The sequence below is a fragment of the Dipodomys spectabilis genome, unplaced genomic scaffold (genome assembly GCF_019054845.1).
Source record: "Dipodomys spectabilis isolate Male_0828 unplaced genomic scaffold, ASM1905484v1 ptg000081l, whole genome shotgun sequence".
Classification (NCBI taxonomy): domain Eukaryota; kingdom Metazoa; phylum Chordata; class Mammalia; order Rodentia; family Heteromyidae; genus Dipodomys; species Dipodomys spectabilis.
The window spans coordinates 21,664,647-21,684,122 of record NW_024870758.1 but is presented as its reverse complement, the minus strand read 5'-3'; the positions used below and the strand labels follow the sequence as shown (position 1 = coordinate 21,684,122).

Here is a 19,476-nt window from a genome sequence, read left to right as displayed (position 1 = left end):
TGTACAACCATCTGTTCATCCACTCCCAAGAGATATAAAACAACTCAGCATAACATTTCAGTTGTTTCAACTTTGTAGCTTCTAGGCTATAATGGTTCTATAACTGTGGAAACATAGAATTAATTTGAATAACAAAATAATGTAACCAGAGCAGAATAAAGGGTTAACTAAATGAAGAGATCTATTTTCATTCTTGTGTTGTTTTTCAACTAACTGGATCAATTACTCAAATATATACATGTATCAACTGAAACAGACTCTATCCGTATCATTAAAGTTTTGATCTACATTTCCCTAATGGCAAATACTGTTGACTACTTTTAATGTGTTTAGTTTTAATGTGTTTGCATATCTTACTTTATGGCAGGTCCAAACCATTTACTCAAATTTTAATGGATGTTGTTGGCTGCTTTGTTGAAAGAAAGAAAGAAATAGAAAGAAAGAAAGAAAGAAAGAAAGAAAGAAAGAAAGAAAGAAAGAAAGAAAGAAAGAAGGAAAGAAAGAAAGGAAGAAAGGAAGGAAGAAAGGAAGGAAGGAAGGAAGGAAGAAAGGAAGGAAGGAAGGAAGGAAGGAAGGAAGGAAGGAAGGAAGGAAGAAAGAGAGACAGAGAGAGAGAGAGGGAGGGAGGGAGGAAGGGAGGGAGGGAGGGAGGGTGGGAGAGAGGGAGGGAGGGAGGGAGGGAAGAAGGAAGGAAGGAAGAAAAAGAAAGAGGGGCTGGGAAGATGGCTCAGTGGTAGAGCGCTTGCCTTGCATGCCTGAGGCCCTGGGTTCGACTCCTCAGCACCACATAAGCAAAAAAGAAAAAAGCCGGAAGTGGCGGCATGGCTCAAGTGGTAGAGTGCTAGCCTTGAGCTGAAGAGCTGAGGGACAGCGCCCAGGCCCAGAGTTCAGGCCCCACGACCAGACCCAAAAAAAAAAAAAAGAAAGAAAGAAAGAAAGAAAAGAGAAATCAGGTAGCTATAGCTTTATCCTGCTTATTCTATTGTGCTCCATTTTTTCTGTTTCTCTCTTCTGTGTGTAAGATTCCTTCAAGTATCTTCTGCATGATCATGAATTATTTTGGCTTTTGTTACAGAAGGGTACTGTGAAGGGTAGTTTTGGTGGATGTGTTAATTAATTACTTCATTAATTAATTAATTTGTGCCAATGCTGGGATTTGAACTCATGATCTTGAGATCTTGCTTGGCATGTTTTGCTCAAGTCACTCTATCACTTGAGCTGCACCTCAACTTCTGACAATTTACTTGTTCATGCTAAATATCTCATGGACTTTCTGCCTAGGCTGGTTTGAACTGTGATCCTCAGATCTTAGCTTCTTGAGTACATAGGAGTAAAGGCATGAGTCAAGATGCAGAGAAGATGCATTCACTTAGATAGGTAGCTATTTTTCATCCATCAGAACTTGGAAATATCATCCTGTGTCCTCTTGTTTTTAGAGCTTTTGTTAAAAAAAAATCTGCTTTTCTGATAGGTTTGTTTTTATATGTGACTTGTTACTTCTTTCTTACAGCTTTCACTAATCACCCCCCCTATATTTAATGTTTATATATAATGATTCCAGGAGTACATTTTTGTCTTTCTAGTTTTCAGAAAGTCTCCTATAACTGGATGACTCTCAAGGTTAGTATTTTTTTGATATTTTATTGGTTATGTTTTCTATGTTTTTTAACTTGTAACTCTCCTCCTTTTATGTGTGGAAGGTACCTATTTTGTATAAGAACTATTTGTCTATTAAATAAGCCAAGACTTCACATCCTATTGTTTCCTAAACAGACAAAGTAAAGAACCCAAAACACTTGAATCATGAAACATCCACAGCCACCATGTCTACAGCAGTTTACTTATGAACTAGGCCTATAAGCACTTAGTCCAGCAAGTAGAGTAACTAATCCCTCAGTTCTCCCCAAGCCAATATAGAACTCAGTGCTCTGCTTATCCTTAAACTCTTGGATGTAGTTGGGGGCCACTTGTAGTTAATAATACCTTCCCAATACACAAATAATAAAAAATGTCTATATTGAAATCAGCCCAGACACTGACAACTGATTCTTCCAGAATAGTATGCATCTAGTTTATCTAGGTTTGAAGAGCAGGACCAGTTCTCCAAGCCATGACTGATTCTTGGCTATAAGTCATCCCCAGTTCAGTAATGAGAAATAGTACCTATACTGTCCTACCTTTAGAATGAAGGACTAAAAGTGAGTAAAGTTTCCAACAAATGACTTTGTTTCAGAGTCTTAAGTCAAAAAATAGAAACACAGTAATATGAGAAAGCAAGGCAACATGTTTTGATCAAAAGTCAGTAAGTCCACAATAAGGATTTCAACCATAGTGAAGTGAATAAAGTTTCTCTCAATTGGCTCAAAAAGATAATGATAAAAAATGATAAATGAAATTAAAGAGGATATATATATATATATAAACATCTGAAATGAATTTAAAGAAGCAAGGAAACAACTAAGTGAACTCAAATAAACTGTTGAATTAAATAATGAAGACAATGATGGATATTGAGGAGAGATCAGATAGAAATAAGAATCCTGAAAAAATAACAAACTGAAATCCTGAAAATGGAAAAAAAAAAACAAAAAAAACTGGTAATCAAGTAAAACTCAGCTGAAAGTTGAACTAGAATGGAACAAGCTATATTATAGAAATAATTTTATTTTTTATTGTGAAAATACCATACAGAGGAATTACAATTACATGGGCAAGATCACGAGCACATTTCTTATCAAGCATTGTTGCCTCCTCTTTGTTTCCCCTTCCCATCCCTTCCCATATTCCCCCCCTTCCCACACCCGGTCCTCTCCCCACCCCCAACCAAAGTTGTAAAGTTCATTTTTCGACATAAGGATTTGTACATCTCATTGTTGCAATGGGTCCACCTGTATCCCTATTTAAACGATTTGTTTTGCCCTTCTCCTCCACAAATTATACCAACATCAAATACAGTGAAAGTAGGGGTTATACCGTGGGGGAGGGACATACAAAGCAACATAGATATCATCTTATAAATGTGTTAGAAACAATCGCATGAAAGAAAAAAAAATTGAATACTTATCTTGGAGTTCATTCCCCTAACATCAATTTATCTGACCTTTTCTGCTTGACTAGAAATAATTTTATTTAGCATTGAAGATAAAGTAACTATATCAATGAGACAAAAAGAAAGAAATATTAAGAAAATCCATATAGAAGATGCAAGACCCCTGGGACAGTATCAGGCTATTTCTGAAGTCATGTTCACTTAACTGGACTTCATACATAAAGAACAACAACAAGGAATTTTCCAATGTTCACAAACTAATTATGTTCAAATGAATTATGTAGAGGGAAAATATAGATTAATGAAAGAGCTGTGTATTTTAGTCTTTCATACAAAAGAAAAACTAGGTGTGGGATAGGAGAAGATATTTTGACTTTCATCATTCAACCATTCAACCATTTGCCTTATTATCTCCTAACATTTGGTGTTTTTATACTCCAGACTAATTATATAGGGTGAAATTAGGCAACATTCAAGAATTCATCATCCCACTGTTGGCAGCAGTACCATTAAAATCATGTTTATGACAGGTTGGACTCAGTTTGGTCTAGCCTTCTGATTGTATGCCATACAAACTATATGAAATCAGACAATATGGGGCTGATGAGCTCTTCTACTGTAGTAGAGATCTTACCAGGATGGAGAATGTCTGGCTCACTGGCCCTATAAGACCCACACTATAATTTGGTCTGGCCCTGCCAAAGCAACCATAGGCAGGATCCAAAATTCAATCAATTGAGAGCTTTCTTTAAAGTAAAACTCAATAAATGTAGGCCTGTGAATGATGTTATAAATACTCAAAATGGCTCTTAATAGCAACAGGATTCCCCACCCTTTCCCTGGACCTATGTTATATTCTCTTTACTAGATTAATTTCACTTTGCCAATTCTCTACCTATTTTCTCCCCAGTACAAAAGTGTTTTGTCATCAGGAAGTATTTGCATAGTAGAATGTATATGTTCTTTACAGTCAAAACTAAGTTATATAGTCCAGTGTCAATCTTTACTCAAATAAAAATACAATCAGTAATTCTGTTGACATACTGGCATAAGAACTAATAGAAATAATAGGTGAAGATTTTGAAGAAAATATCAGTGCTATATATAATGCAATAAGTAATATTTAACTGCTTAAGTATTTGAACTAGAAACTTTACTATACTAACTTATAAGACCAACTTATGAAACCATCTCAAAAAGTGCATCATTTATAAATACCATAGGTTATATGAAAATATATTGCAATTTTAATCACACTGCTTTCGTGTCAATTAAAATTATATTCTTGTTTATATTGCTTCTTTATTATCCAGCTCAGCACATCATTAGCAGTTCTGAGAATGGCAATTAGTCCACCTTGCACTTTAAATTAATACATTCCTTTATTGATGGGGCTGAGTTATGATTTGTCAAAGAGGTGAAAAGAAGCTAAGGAAGGAGTGACATTGTCCAAAAAAAGAAAAAGAAATATACTTATTACCTGAATTATGAAATGGTAAGCTTTTTGTACAACACCTTAATAATAACATTTTTAAAAGGTAAAAGAAATATTACTAGCTTACAACTGGAAATGTTGTCAAAGAGTCTATTTTTTTTCCAGTTTTGCTCAAGTATGCTTCACTTTACAACCAGAGCTGAAACCACCAACTTCAATATTTAAACTAGAGTTGAGATCATTAATTAAAACAAGAATTTTTCTGGTTTTCTGTCATATTTTAAAATAGATAGATAAAATAGATATTGATTCCTCCCCTCAGAGAGAAAACTAGGCATCTTGACAATAATAGATAAGTCAAATATGCGGTGATTAATTAACAAATTAAAATTCTGAGCAATAGTAGAAAATTGTTTCTTCCATGACGTACCCTGTGGGTGGTTTGCATTTTCTTACTGAGTTCTGTCTTCCTCTTCACTTATTGCCTACCTGATTCTCCCCACACAGAACCACACAGAAAATGAGGACTACTGAACACAAATGACAGAATTTCAAAAGTTTATTCATCAAACACAAGAGGCACAGCTTCATTATAGTGAAAATACTATTGTTCCTAACTCTTTGTATCATTCTATGTTCAGATCCACTTAACTTCCAAACCTCAGTGATCTTCCTTTGTCAGTTGACTGTTTCTCTGATTACCATCATAGGCAAAATTTCCTCTTTTCCACAAGATTACCTTTGGTGTTCATTCTTTCATCTTGAGTGATATACATTTTTTTAAACTTCCATGGAATAGGACAAAGTTTCTTGAGGAGACAGAACAACCACAAAAACCTCATTAAAGTACTAACTGGCTTTTAGAGAATTTAAAAAAAGGAAATAGAGGGAGGGTACTTTTTCCTAGACTAGAGAAACACATGGAAATAGGAGGGGAGATTAAAATTTATAAAAGCAATGACATAAATTCAGATGCATCACACTTATAAACTGATTTGTTGAATGGTAACCCCATTGTACAATTACTTAAAAACAAAAAAAATAACTGTTAGGTATATTAAATAGGTAGATTTCATTAGATAACGGATGAAGAGAACACCACGTGTTATTCAGGCAGGAAAAGAAGTTTATTTACCAAACTTCTGATGGCCGAAAAAGGGGAGACCCACCTCCAGGCCTGGAAGAAGTATGGCCAGGTGGGGGAAAGGTGTGGCCACACTGGATCCAGAGTTGCCCTCAAAGCCTGGGATCCTCCTACGGGCAGATGGGAGGCATGTGACCAGAGGTGGACCAGGATGTGATCTAGCAGGAGGGGAAGGTGACTGCTTCCAGGTGTGCCAGTTACCTAGGTAACAGATACTGGGCAGAAACTTAGCCAACAGGTAGAGAGGTGTCTGCATGAGGCCTGCATGGCCCCGGGAAGACCTTACAATAACCTGGCACTGGTGGCTCATGCTTGTGAATCTGGCTAATCAGTGGGCAGAGATCTGAGAATCTCAGTTAGAAGCCAGCCCAGCAGGGAGAAATGAAGTGGAGATGAGGTTCAAAGTTCAAACTGGTAGAGCACTAACCTTGAGAACAAAAGCTCAAAGACTGTGCCAATCCCACAATCCACAGAAGAAAAACAAAAACAATTTGCTATTGCAATATATGTCTAGATAATAATACCAGACAAGCAGAAAAGGTCAAAAGCTGTGTACAGGTGACCATATAACCATCTAAGATGATGCAAAGTGAACCCCAAGAGGGTTTTTCTCTGCATTGGTGTTGTTTTAAATGTACTATGTGATTTCTTTTTGTTTCTTTTGTATGTTCTCCCCCATGTTATAACCCCTGTTGTCATTGTATTTGATTCTGGTGCCCTTCATCTTGTATATACATTTTTCTAAGTAGGGGAGGGGAGGAAAATAACAAAATGCTGAAACAAGGATATAGGTTGACCCATTGTAACAATGAGATACACAAGACACTATGTTAAAAACCAAATGTTACAACTTGAGGGAGACAGTGGAGAGGTGGGAGGGAAGGGACAGTAGGGGAAAAGCAAAGGAGCAAAGGAGGGGGTAATAATGCTCGATAGGAAATGTACTCATTGCCTTACTCATGTGACTGTAACTCTTCTGTACAGTATCTTTACAATGAAAATATTTTTTAAAAAAAAAGAAAAACAAAAACCCTTCAGGGGATGGGAGGAGACCCCCAGGGAGGTGGACCACAGTTCCCTCTAAGGAGAGAGCACTTCTTAACCAGGACTGGAAACAAATTTCACAGGGATAAACTCCATCCTCTGAGAAGGGAGCATAAACTGAATGATACGCAATTTCCTGGGAGGAAAGATAAAGCTAATTTTAATAGCTGATAAAACTGTAGTCAGCTATTATTTTTTTACATATATAATTATTTTTATTTCATTTAGAGTTGTTTTAAGACAACCAAAACTATTTTACTTTTAAAACATAAATTAGAAAAAACTGGGCTGGGGATGTGGCTCAGTGGTAGAGTGCTTGCCTAGCATGCATGAAGCCCTGGGTTCAACTCCTCAGTACCACATAAACAGAAAAAGCCAGAAGTGGTGCTGTGGCTCAAGTGGTAGAGTGCTAGCCTTGAGCAAAAAGCAGCTCAGGGACAGTGCCCAGGCCCTGAGTTCAAGCCCAAGGACTGGCAGAAGAAGAAGAAGAAAGGAGGAGGAGGAGGAGGAAGAAGAGGAAGAGGAAGAGGAAGGAGAGGAAGAAGAGGAAGGAGAGGAAGAAGGAGGAGGAGGAGGAGGAGGAGGAGGAGGAGGAGGAAAACACTAAGGTCCTGACGTGAGTCACAAGTAATAAAATCTTACAAGTATTTTTTTATTGTGAAAATACTGTACTGAGGGGTTACAATTACATGAGCAAGGTAATGAGTACATTTCTTATCAAGCATTGTAGCCTCCTCCTTTGTTTCCCCTTCCCAACCCTTCCCCATCTCCCCCCCCCCCAATCTTGAAAGTATTAAAACAAGCTAATCTTATAATTCTTGGGGGAAATACTGACACTTGTGAACACCCCAAATAAAATAAAGACATGTTCAAGTATCACATTCCTATTGCAGAAAGGAGGCATTAAGCATTCATGTCAGGAGTTTATTTACAAACATATCTAGTATTCTGAGTCGAAAAGTTTAATCCATTTTCCAGAGTCTGTGCCTCTTCAAACAGTCTGATCTGTTAAATGGTGAATTATGACACCCTCACTTCTTAAGCAGTTGGTGCCTCACTATAAAAAAATGGTGCAGCAAACCCAGATCCAAAGAACACAGTCATCATGGCCAGGAACCCCACTTGTTTTCCATTGAAAATGGCAGAGTCTTCCCTGGGCCGTGCTCATAGTGGGCCCAACGGATCACAGGGGTTGTAAACCTCCGGATGCTTTGGCCCAACATGGCACCATCAGAAACTGCGAAAGGCACAGAGACAACGCGCAAGAAATGGCCGAGCAACCACAGCACGGCTTCTACCACTACCTTGTTCGCCAAATGCCTTTTTTTTTTTTTTTCTGGCAGTCATGGGGCCTGAGCTCCGGGCCTGGGTGCTGTCCCTCAGCATTTCAACTCAAGGCTAGCGCTCTACCATTTGAGTCACGGCGCCACTTCTGGTCTTTTCTGCTTATGTGATGCTGAGGAATCGAACCTAGGGCTTCATGCATGCAAGGTAACCACTCTACCATTGAGCCACCTTCCCAGCCCAGCTATGAATTTTTGACGTAGTTATCACTACCAGGGTGAAGAGCTATCAGCTAGCTAGAAATGAAAGAACTTTGCACAGGTCTTGTTTTACTCCTCTACCCTTCTATATTTTTCTCTAGCACTTCTAATTGGCAAAGAATAATAGTGACAAACTGCAAAAGTTTAAGTGAGGCACTCTCCCAATAATACAGAGTAAAGCAGTGTGGGTTTGAAGCTGAGAAACAATAATTTAATATCCACTCCAGACTTTGGTTGCTATCCTGACTGTACTCATACCTAACCATAGTATAATGACAGAAATAATTTTGTTCTTTGACACAACAAAGTCCTTTGCGTACTCAAAATTCCTCTCAGGCCATTTAAGTACAAGTAAATGCAGTGCCAGTAAAGCACTCATATCTGAAAGATTGCCTTGGAATCTACCTCATCTCAGAAGATTACCATGGTATCTGAGTAAAGGAGCCTCAGATCTATGGTCCAGCAATCATCATGTGATCACTAAAATCCCCAAATATTCTTAGTCCAGAATGGTCTCTGATAGGGTTCAGATCTAACACATCTAATTTGGAATTTGTTCCTCCTTCCTGTGAACACGAAGAACCTGTATGTTAAGTGTAGGAGGAGAGGAGGAACAATTTTCTGCAGAGGTTAATTTCTGTGGGCTTACCTTCAGAAGTAGTGTCAATAGATATAAAACCTCATTTGTATTTAAATACAAAAAACTTCATTAGTATTTGGTATAGGAAACTTAGTACAAATCCTTATTGATATATTGGCTGACTTGTGCTGTCATTCTGATGATAACTTTATTTTGAAATAAAATATCTTATGAGTAAGACAGTGAAAGCTCTCCTTGAATTTCCTTCATAGATCAGAAGTAAAGGAAGGTTATGAAAGGTTTCTTTCCATTATTTAAAGGAGATAAAAGGTATCTTGGTATCCCAAATATTCAAATCAGCTGAAAAAGTAACATACTTATATCAGTGTTCATGTAGGAAAAAGTAGCTAATCCATTTCTATAGGAATATTTTGTCTTCAGTGATTTAATTTTAACATCTAAAGAGAGGTAAGCTGTCCATCTTTACTTGCTCAGTGAATTTTGTCTTCGACTCAGGCTTGTTGACCGGTAGGTTTATTTCTACTTAGTGTTACTGTTGAAGCCATGCCCTTGGAAGATTTGAGTTTTTAGGGAAAGAGTCTGGACGAATGTATAAATAGTATTTGTGCAGCAGTTGCCCTGACCTATTTTAAGCTTTTCATTAAGGAATAATATACGAAAATAAGCCCCAAATGCTTGTGCATATATGCACCTTCCATAAATTTATGAGAAGAAAGAGAAGCCAAGCACTGTTGTGTCTTATCTTTAATACTAGCTAAAAAGGAGGCTAAGCTCTGTTGGAAGCCAGCCCTGGCTTAAGAGTCCATGAGACTCTATTTCCAAGTGACCAGCCAAAATCAGGGCTGAAAGTGTGGCTCAAATGGCAGGACACCTTCCTAACAAGAGTAAGGCCCAGAGTTTAAACCTTAGTACTAGAGGAAGGAAGGAAGGAAGGAAGGAAGAGAGGAAGGAAGGGAGGGAGGGAGGGAGGGAGGGAGGGAGGGAGGGAGGGAGGGAAAGATAATAATATGCTATTCTGTCAAGAATTATCAGCATTATGTTCGGTCTGATCTGCTAAAACATTTTTTGGTTATATAGGAAAGAATTATACAAAGTAACAAACTAATGTGTAAACTTTATAGATAAAAAGAATCTCTGAGAAATTACAGAAAGAGTTATTTTTTTGCATTTTATCTTTTAAAATAAAATTCCCTTTTAAGTGAGAATTGCTTTTTTAAGAACCATTAACACCAAACATCTGCTTCTTCAGCTGATCTGCAACTGAATTAAATAAGAAAGAGTACCAACTTTGCCAAGTAATGTCAAACAAAAACAGCACCCTTAGTCTCTCTCACAATTTTTCATACCAGAAGCCATGATTTATACCTATATCCTAGCTACTCAGGAGGCTGAGCTCTGATGATTGTTTCTTAACTAGCCCAAGCAGATAAATATGAATCTTATCTCCAATTAACCAGTAAAAAGCCAGAACTGGAGTATGGTTCAAATGGTTAGTACCAGCTGTGAGAATAGAAGCCATGCAAGTGGTCAAGGCCCCAAGTTAAAGTCCCAGTACTGGTACAACAACAAAGAAGAAAATTAATGTATACACGAAAAAAAAGAAATACCAATATTACAAATTATACTAAACAAATAAAACGGAGAAATTAACAAGGCAAAATCAGCACAATTAGTCAATGAACAATTTCAATGAACAAGGTAAAATTTAAATTGTGAATTGAAATTAAAACAAACTATAACTAATGGTTTGCTCATTTCCATGAAACAGGATCATATGCTGTCCAGGCTGTCTAATGAACAATTTTACTGAAAAGAGAACCAAAAACAGCGGTGAAAATTTCACAAACTGGTAAATTCTTAACATTGATTGCTGGGTAAAATAAGGTTATTAGTGATCAGAATTTTACAAATGTCCCCCTAGTTGGAAAGCAAGCAAGATCCCAGCTACGAGGAGTACAATCCAGTGTGTATTTGATCTGTGCCTAGTAAATTTGTTCCCCTCTACATTGACAGGAATATTTGGCTTTAAAGGTATCTCCCCTTTTCCCCATTCTCCATTGGCTGGTATTAAGAGATTGTCATCCAACCATGGTATTCCTATAAGTGGATTAGAGATCTTGTTTGGGACATAGAGTTCCAAAATGCAGAGGCAGAAGTGGTTCATTTTTTTTCCCACACTCCACTATGCTAATTGTACACTGTTCTGAGAAAGTTAAGAAAGGAATCCTATTTATTTATTTTGTTGGCTTTGAATAAGCATATCCTTATACTGGTGTTTCCTACATATGATAGATGCTTGCCCTCGGTAGCCATTATTTAGCATGACACATTTGAGTTGATAAACAATCATGCATGCCAGATACTTCTTCCCTACAATATGCATCTTCAGAAAAGTCCGATCGTGTATCTAAAATAATTACATTTTGTTCAGTAATCAAACTCAATCAAATGAATTCTGTGTGAACTACTTTTATTCCCACGATGAGAAATGTGTGTCATATCCTCTGTAAATTTGCATATTTTTCCATAAACCCAAAACCAATCAATTTTGAAGAGTTATGATAATATAAAGAATCTGAGGCAATTACAGTCTTTTAAACAGGGATTCTAAATGCATTTCACTGCTGGCATTCATGTAGTAAAATAGTCAAAACTTCTTTAACCCTTTTCATGACATCTCAATTACACTGTAATGATTGAAACTCAGGACATTTCTTAGGATTAATGACTGGCTAGGAAAGTAGATGGCCTGAGGTGTAGCCAAGGGCCATTAATTCCCTCTGGTCATTAATCCCCCAGGAAATGCTTTTGGCCTGGTTTGATATTAGCATTACAGGCTGCAAATATATAGTAGAATTCCTGATTGGTTTTAAAATAGTTTATTAAGATGTCATATTTTAATTTCTGCCCTGTATACTCAACATTTCCAGATTTCCATTGCTGGACTTCCATCCCACAGTGTTGATGCCAGTAGCATAATACAAATTTCTTTGTTTATATCACAAATTTTCCTTAAGAGAGTCTAGTCTTCAAGTTGTTTTCAATACTGAAGTTCCAAATAGCCATTTATACTTGTGATATTATTTGCTAATAAAAATTTTAGTCATGTCAGAGGGTGGCATTTTATTCAGGTGTGTGTGTTCTACTTGATATCATGTAAATTCATAAAGTATTGAACATTGCCCCAAATAGTTCCTAATTCTAATGTATATAAGCCTGCCCTTAATAATTCCTCTTCCATAGAAAATAACCAAAAGTAGGTCATAAAAAGAATATTTTTGAGGATTATCTGAAACTTATATGTCATCTATTCCTCTTGACACCCAACTTTATCTTTTAATTTATGAGCCACGGGTTTGGTTTTGTTTTGTTTTGTATTTCTAATTTGAATAGGATTGCTTTTGTGAAACTGTGCTTTGGGGTTACCTCAGCATTAAATATGAGAAGCTTACTTCTTTTAAAAAAACCTAATGGAAGTTATCTTTAACCCCAAATCCACTAGATATTGCTTATCACATCACTGTGGTCTCTTATACAGGCCAGGAGAAATTTTTTTGAGATGGAATTAAAGTACAAAAACAGTTTCATTTAAAAACTTTCAGTTGATCTTATTTCACTTATTTGGTAATTCACAAGCACAAAGACAAGTCTGCAAGCTAGTACTGGCAAAGTTCTTAGCGCACATTTGTGGACTTACCTCTGACTACTTCTTGCCTAACCTAATTTATCTTTCTCATACACTCACTGTCAAGTTCAAAATATGTACCTTTGTCAGCTCCAGCTAATTCTGTTTAGAATGAGGTAGGCTGCAATTTGCTGGTTAATTGTAGAGTCAGATGTATGTATTGAGCAACATGCTTTTCCCTCTTCTCAATCCCAAATTCACTTCTATTCATTATCCCCATCTAATCGTGTTTCCTCATGATGGTTTCAGGTGTCTACTTGCCTTAGAAGGATTTTCAGAACAAAACAGGTGAAAGTGGCCTGTCCCATCAATTTGAAAGGTAGTCTCAGAACAGTTTCTCTGTTGGCTTGCCAATAAAGTGGCATAAGTATTCTTGTCCCTTACCCAAGTTGCACTCAACCTCTTAAAGGTAGGGTTGATTTTTTTTTATATCTCAATGAATAGTTCTACTTTTCAAAGGAATATTTGTTAACTAAGATTTCCTATCAAAGAATATCTACTTTATATGGCAAATTCTAAAGGCTATAGTCACATCAAGTAAAAATAGTGGCTTACTAAGTTCTACTGTTATTAAAGATTTAATGGAAAGAACTAAAAGAACATAATGAGAATAAAGTAGAAAGTCATTAAATCTCCCCCAAGGCAATGACCCCTTAAGGAGCAACACTCAGAATCAGGCTTGAAGAAAGACATTAGTCTACAAAAAGTAAGGAGAAATATCTGACCATCTCTATGTCTGTCTTCTTCTTTTAGGATCTATATATCTGATGATTGCCATGAAACCTTTGAGTCAGTTGAAGGTCCATTCAGGAACTGTAATATGGGCTTACTGGAATAAACTGCGCAATTACAACACAAGGTCCATATTCTGTCCTCAAATCAATGTGTGTGTGTTTCTGAAGCACATGGTATATGCTATGTCTGTCTGGCAGAAACATTTGTGCTTAAAATACAGCCTGACAGTTCCCTGCCATCTTGCAAAACAGTGTGGCTTATTTAGAACAAATCTGTTATGACTGACCACAGAAAGATGCATGTGTGTTTCTGAGCTTCTCCTATGAATAGGCAAAAGGACCATCTGCGCACGTGGCATTTACACATCTTTGAGCAAAGTTAGCATTCCGCCTCCCAGTAAAATCCATCTCTCAGGGATTCTGGGTTTGTGATGCTTCCTGCAGAACGAAGAAGGAAAACAAATGCACTTCAGTAAAACAGAAGTATCCTTTTTTTTTTCATCTGTCATAGCCACAGTTTGATAATATCTGTATTTCATTTTCACTTCAGAATATCACAAGAGAGAAATGGCAGGAAGCAAGTTGCTTCCACATGGTTGTGAAAGGGAGTTGTTATATTTGGTTGCTCTCTGTGGCACATCTCTGTGAAATTGAAAAGTGTATATCTAGCTGCAGTCCTGATGGTAGGAATACAATAATATTCCTATCTTTTCCTAAGTATTATTTTCTACAACATAGAATGATCATAAAGTCATCACCTTTGCCTATCTTTCTTAAAATATTGATTTAATTTATGCTTCTGAAAAAGTTTCTAATGTGTTATCTTAAAATATATATTTTATCAAGCTATGTAGAATCCTCAGAGAAAACATAAATTATGAAAGAGAATTATTTTATAATTGGAAATTATCACATTCCCTCTCTTTTTAATTAAAGGAACTCAAGATACCTTGCTTGGTCACAAGGTGCCATGACTTTTTAAAAGAAGATGCACTAAAATGAATGGGCCAAGTTATTTTTTGCCCACTTCTAAAACTGATATCTTTTTTTTTCACATAGAACAACTTTTATGTTCCATTTGTATTAAGGGTGTATCAATATATTTGTTTTAACGTTTTCACTATTCTTGATGGAATTGTCTTTCATCTTTGAGTAATGAATCATTTAAAAATGAATATTATTAATAAGGAAGGTTATTGAAGGGGAAGCTACCCTTTTTGGTCAAAGGAGACTTACGCCTATAAAACTAGAAGCTGACTTCAAATGTCTTCTCAATTCTAAAATTCTATGTGCCATTTTCTTTCTGAGATTATCTTCTAGAACTTGTAAATTGAGGGCAATTCCAAAACAAATAAAAAATGTTTTAGAACCAAGACAATTATAGTTCATGAAGAGCTTGGTAAGGATACCATTTTAAAAGACAATCCTAGGTTGTCATATATGTTCACTGAAACATTGTCAGATTCTTCACTTTCTAGACACATTGTATTTTAGCTTCAGTTGTTCCCATCAAGTGATATATTAGATATACTAAATTGTTGCCAAAGTTCCCATCTTCTAATTCTAAACAACTTCCATCATTCTCCTTCTTTGTTTGTATTGTCTCTGCTATCATTGATGTCAGAGGCTGCCTTTCTTGGGAACCAGATAGTAACTATTTTAAGCTTAGTGTGCCAAAGGCAAAATTAAGACTATAATGCATGTGTTTATACAATAATAGAAAACCGTCAGCTCTGCCCTGTTTACCTGAGGTGCAGATTCCAGGCAGTAGGACACTTCATAGTCAGTTGCTTTCTAAAGAAGACTTTCTGCAGCAGTTACAGACTAGACTGCTAAGGAGGTGCCAGCAGGCAGGGGAGTGGGAGTAGGTGGCTGTCATGATCAGTCTCACTATCAGAGTGATATCCAGAGCTAGTGTGGCCATTTCCATGTGGGCAACTGTCCAAAGGTGAGACAGTTCACAAACTGAGTCTGTTGCCAACAGAAGAATCTCCAGTATACAAACAGCAACCAGCTAAGTAGCCCAAAGCAATTGTAAGGCAAGGTCAGGTAGAAGAGAAATGAGGACACACTCTTTCACCAGAGCTTCCCTCACCAGCCCTTCAACTCCATAGCTTAGTGCTTCTCCTAGGAGAAATGAAAACATAAAACAGGCAGCAAGACAGATTTTTTTTTCCTTCTCATGACTTGCCCATTTCTGATCCACTCATTACCTAGGGAACTGGTAGCTTTCCTCCACAATCTTTGTCATTCTAAATACCAGAAAGTAGCTATGTCACCACAAAACAATATTTTCCATATCAAATAGAAAACAGTCATCAAAAGAGCTCACAGCCATCCTCAGGAACTTCTCTTTGGGCAAGCTGATATTTCTTGTAATAAATTATTTTTAAACTTAGTTCATGGTTCCTTATGTCATTTCTCAAATAGGACCCATTCCTTGCAGAAATAATAAAGTCTAGGTGGGTTTTATATAGTTCTACATCCCTTCTCTGGACACTAAGTATCACTGTGATAGAGAGCAGAGGTAGGAAGAAAACCAAAACCAGACCCCTTCTAATTTTCGGGGTTAGGCCATGATCTAAGAATGCAATACACACACACACACACACACACACACACACACACACACACACACACACACACACACAAAACTGGGGGAAGTCAAAAGAAGAACATTATTTTGTAAGACATGTAAATTATGAAATTCAAATTTTAGTGTCCATAAATAAAGTTTTATTGGAACATCGCCATGCTCATTCATTTACATATTGTCTATGTCTGCTTTGAGATAAATGGCATGGTTGACTAATTGTGACAGATACCGTATGGACTGCAAAGCCTAAAATATTTACTATCTGACCCTTTCCTGAAAAAAAAGAAAGTAAACTCTGGTTTAGAGTATGGGTGCTAAAAGCACTCGTATGTCAATCCCTCTATTTTGTTATGTCCTTTATTTTGTTATGTCCCTTTTGGCAACTTACTAAAGTGCCCTTGTATTCGTTATTTTATCTATAAAACAAGGTTAAAATAGTATCAACTTCATAAATGGATTTCATAATATATGCAAGGAATTTACCCATGTGCATAGCAAAGCATTTAATAGATATAAGCTACTTTGGCTGTACTCTCTTCTGCATATAAGATTTATTTGTACATAATGCAAAAATATTTGAATCAATATAGTCTTATAAGAGGCAAAGAGTGGATTTACATGTGGAGTTTTGTGGTACTTCATTCATTATTAGCAAATGACTAGCTGGCATCATAGAATATGTACAGGAATATTTTGAAGACACCATGAATTCTTCTGTATGCTGTTATGCTACTGATGAAATAAGCCTTAGACACATGAGAGTGAAGCACCCTGGAGAAGTTTACGTTCTGTAATAGACATTTAAAAAACAACTATTGTTATTTCAATAGTAACTAAGTGTCCTAAATTTTTATGCAAGTATTGAGTCTGATAAAAGTGCTGAGACATAATTCATCTTCAGATCCTGCTGTTGTCCCTTACAAAAATGCTTGCCACAAATAACATTTATGAGCCCCACCCATGGAGTAGAATAATGGCTGAAAGATAAATTATTTGTTAGCTATTCTAAAAAATAAAATAAAAAATAAAAATTATTTTTAAAAAGTCACTGGTGGTCATGTCTATAATCCTAGCTACTCAGGAGACTGAAATATGAGTTCAAAGCCAGAGTCCATGAGACTCTTATCTCTAATTAACCACCTAAAACCCAGAAATAGTGCTGTGGCTCAAAGAGGTAGAGCACTAGCCTAGAGCAGAAAAGCTCAAGGACAGGACAGGACAGCACCCAGGTCCTGCATGCAAGCCCTATGTTGAACAAAAAGAAAGAAAAGAAAGAAAGAACAAACGAAAGAAAGAAAGGAAGGAAGAAAGAAACAAGTAAGCTGCTCTTAAACTGACATCAGTGACTACAAATATACTTGAAATTTCCTAAGGCATTCTACATAGAAAACATACATAGTACATTACTTTAAAACTCTTAATAGCCGAGTCTTATTTTGAATTTGAAATGGTCAAATACAGATTTTCTTAATAAGAGACCCATGACCACATCATTAATTCAACACCTTTACTGCAGGCCACCTATAAATGTCCAGAGCTGTGAACAAACAAGATAGTAAGTCTTTCCTAGGGACTTGCACTCTCAGAGTTCCAGAGCAGTGTGAAGTGTTTGTAACTCCTTTTAAGGTTTCTTTCTTCTAGTCCTTCTTACCTAAAATTTCAGACTAATCTTCCCATTTTCTTCAAAATGTTTTCCTATTCAAAAAGCTTTGTCTCCCATTGTGCACTAGAATCAGCACAAGCTCCTTAGGGTAGCATGGAAGGTTCTGACCACAGTCCGACCCAGATCTGTCTCTGTTGCTTCCTGTCACTACTGCATTTCTGTGTGTTCCCTCAAATTCTCCACAGTCATCCTCACCTACGTTGCATCCTTGCCTCTCCATCTCTGAGTCATAACAACAGCAAAACAGATAACTTCAAAAGAGACATGAAAATTGGTCGGAATCCAAGGAGAACTCTGTTTTAAATTCCCATTATATAAGCAAAGTCTAAATGAGTTTTATTCTTTCCCTTTAATGAAACTTTCTCCTCTCTCCAATATCTTCAGCATCATGCTTTACTCTTCTTCCAGGATTTTAGGTTGCCATTGCTAATTTACTTATTTTTATTTAAAAAAAATTTTGTTATAAAGGAGTTGTCAATTTACAAAGCAGTTTATGAATACAGTTCATCTTGACAAAATTCAAAAAGGTAAACTCCAGAAAGTGGGTACTTGAAAGGGATGAGAAGGGTTCAAGTGAAGTAGAGGAAGGTAGAAGAGAAGATGGGAAGAAGGCAGGCCAAAATTCAATGCATATCCTACAAAATTAAGAACAACCAGGGAAGGCAGGGCGGATAGGAAAGGGCAGGATGAGAATGTTGAGAGGGGTAACAGTGACTATGTTTAACCCTTAATAAAGTATGTGCTATAAGATAGAATTTAGTCAAACCTTTTACACTAACCCCCAGACTATTTCTGACATAAGGAAAACATTTTTATGTTATTTATGTTATGTTATTTTGAAGTATGTTTTCATCCCTTGATTAACTTAATGATCACAGTTATAATGGGCTATTCATTGTCATACTTCAATTTCTTACAGGGTGGTGGTGTATTCCTAGGAGGACTTCAATAGTCTCTTTCTGCTAAACTATGACGATGGGATTCTCTCAAGTCTCTATTTCCAGTAAAAACATCTTTAGACAATTTGTATTGTATTAATACATCCGATCTCCCCTTTAAGGGCTCTTATAGTCCTTCAATTTTATTTAATCAAATATTTGTTTAATATCTATTTTTTATCAGAGAGGTATTGTGTTAACAAAGTAAAACATTTCAACACTGAATTTTGTTTAAATTTTATTTTTAAGTGATAGTAAGAATGTAAACATGTCCTTTCTCATTTTTCAATAGACTGTTATTTGAACCACAATATGTAATACTGAACAAAGCCTTCTTCATATTTCAAACACTTTTATTATTCACCTCCAATACTAGAAGATTTTGGAGGTCAGGAGCCAGTCTCCCACCTTTGAATTATCTACTATTAAGCAATGTTTTGTATGTAGCCAATGTTAAATAAGAGTTCATTTAGGTGAATTAAACAATGTACGTAATAAAAATAATTAACAAATGCAGTACCAGCCTTATATGACCAATGTACAATGTAATTTAGTAAATTTCACACTTATTGATTACATGCACAAGTTCATCTTAGTCCTTTTTCTTTTTTTTGTCATGTGGCTGGAACTCTGGGCTTGGGCACTGTTCCTCAGCTCCTCAGCTCAAAGCTAGTTAGTGCTCTACCGCTTGAGCCACAGCACCACTTCCGGTTTTCTGGTGGTTTATTGGAGATAAGAGTTTCATAGACTTTCCTGCCCGGGCTGGCTTTGAGCCGTGATCCTCAGATCTCAGCCTCCTCAGTAGCTAGGATTACAGGCATGAGCCACCATTCCAGGCTCAGTTTAGTCCTAAGACTTTCCTTTTTTTTTTTTTTTTTTTGCTGGTCATGGTTCCTGAACTCTGGGCCTGGACGCTGTCCCTCAGTTTTTCAGCTCAAGGCAAGCACTCTACTGCTTGAGCCCTAGCACCACTTCTGGCTTTTTCTGCTTATGTGGTGCTGAGGAATCGAACCCATGGCCTCATACAAGCAAGGCAAGCACTC

At 36.7% G+C, this 19,476-nt stretch overlaps 1 pseudogene; it reads right to left on the bottom strand.

Annotated features, from left to right (window-relative positions):
- Nucleotides 1-7,580: 7,580 nt before the first annotated feature.
- Nucleotides 7,581-7,895, bottom strand: LOC122110834 (annotated as a pseudogene).
- Between the last annotated feature and the right edge of the window lie 11,581 nt (nucleotides 7,896-19,476).